The sequence below is a fragment of the Phaseolus vulgaris genome, chromosome 8 (genome assembly GCF_051622355.1).
Source record: "Phaseolus vulgaris cultivar YP4 chromosome 8, ASM5162235v1, whole genome shotgun sequence".
Taxonomy (NCBI): Eukaryota; Viridiplantae; Streptophyta; class Magnoliopsida; order Fabales; family Fabaceae; genus Phaseolus; species Phaseolus vulgaris.
This window is the reverse complement of record NC_143505.1, coordinates 18269909-18271735: the sequence shown is the minus strand read 5'-3', so window position 1 is coordinate 18271735 and position 1827 is coordinate 18269909. Positions and strand designations below refer to the sequence as shown.

The window sequence follows — 1827 nt, the reverse complement described above, 5'->3', positions numbered from 1 at the left end:
TGCACCTCCAATGTTCTAGATGAATCCACACTTGTTTAGTTGAGCTTTAGTTGGTTTTTAGTGTAAAGCTTACCTAGATTAATTTAACATGTTTCCCTACACAAGCCAAAAGGCCACTTTACTACTCTCACATTTGAGGTTTCTGTTAGCTTTCAATTATCATTATAGTTTGAGTGTATTTTTGATCCAGAAGAAAGAGAGCCATTATTAACTATAGGTCCATTGAGAAGTAAATTAGCATAAATATCTAGAGCTAGTGCTACGACATTGGTGTTCTCATTAGCCCTATTACAATGTCTCCATATGTAATGACTATATTGTCTCCATATGGAATTGCTGGTATATTTCACATAATTGAGTTTTCTGAAGTTGTCAATTTAATCAATTTTCTATAACTGGCGTGTTTTTTTTTTACTTGTGTCTATAACATGATTCTCTTTGTGACTTGTTTTTATTTGTGTGTTTAACTTGCCTCTCGCAACTAGATTACATAGATGTCGTTACCGATTTCCTATGATCCTTGCAGAGCCTTCTTCAAACTCTCAACAACAAAGAGAAAGGTATTCTTATTAAAAAAAAATTGTCTAGAATTATGAGCTCATCAGTACGTAAAATTTGGATTTTATTGTTGCAGGACAACAGAGCTTATGTTTGAGAACTACAAGGCACCTGCATTATTTTTGGTGAAGAATGTAGTTAGTGTGAGGCATCCAAAAGAATTTTCCTGTTGTTTTCTTTAAAATTTGAACTTAGGTACTCGGTAAACAATGTTTGAAACTTGGTTTTCCAATGGGTTAAGGAAGGATGATAGGGTGATAGTTCTAAATGACATGAAGCCTAAAGTTTTCAAGGTAGCATGTGCTACTTAATTCAGTTTTAATGTGTAATATCATACCATTTTTCTTCATTATCTAATTATTTTCTTGTGTCTATTAGGCCTTGCTTCATTTTATATACAAAGACACTCTAATGGAAGATGAAGAACTCTTTCTGTGGCAATCATGCTCCTATTCTTCAATATCAGAATCATTTCCGGCAAAGTTATTAGCTGCAGTGGAAATGTTTGACTTGCCAAGATTGAAGCTCATGTGTGAATCAATATTTTGTAGTGACATATCTATATATTATGTTCCATATATTCTGGTTCTTGCAGATCCTTATCGTGCTACTGAGTTGAAGTCTATCTGTCAAAAATTTTGTGCTGAAAACTATGATGGTGAGATTTCCTACTTAGCTACTCAAATTGAGTTTTCAGTTTAGAATTTTTTAGCCTAAAACATGGTTTCTGCATTATTTGTTAATGTTTGGAAGTTGATTCTCATATTCTTTCATCATTATCTATTGCAGCTGTGAAGAAATCTGTTGGTTTGGAGTATCTCAGGAAAAATTGTCCGTTGGTGCGGGCAGAGCTGCTAAGTAATGCAGTTGGCTTGGACAAATTTATTGTGGCCGATAATAAGAAACAACCAACCTCAGAAAGAGGTGAAAGTTCAAAGGTTCACATTTCTAATGCTGATAACAACATCAATAATCCATTAGGGATTACTTTTAAGATTTTGAATTATCAAGGAAATTAGTTGATTCTAAAGACAATGTACTCTTGATAAAAAAACAAAAAAGATAGTGTTTCTTCATTATATTATTTTGCTGGGTAGTTAGTTGTATTAAATATTAATTTCTACTTTCCTATTTAGCAAAAATAAATTGAATAAACTTGCAGTGGATTTAATACTTTTACTTTTTTAGCCAATTAAATGAGTTTACAATGTTTATGATATTCTCATTATTATAACTTTTATGAAATAAGTTTATGATATTCTCTATGAA

General features: G+C 32.0%; 1 pseudogene; it reads left to right on the top strand.

The window, feature by feature from the left end:
* Positions 1-767: 767 nt before the first annotated feature.
* Positions 768-1577, top strand: LOC150025477 (BTB/POZ and MATH domain-containing protein 4 pseudogene; annotated as a pseudogene).
* Positions 1578-1827: the final 250 nt, after the last annotated feature.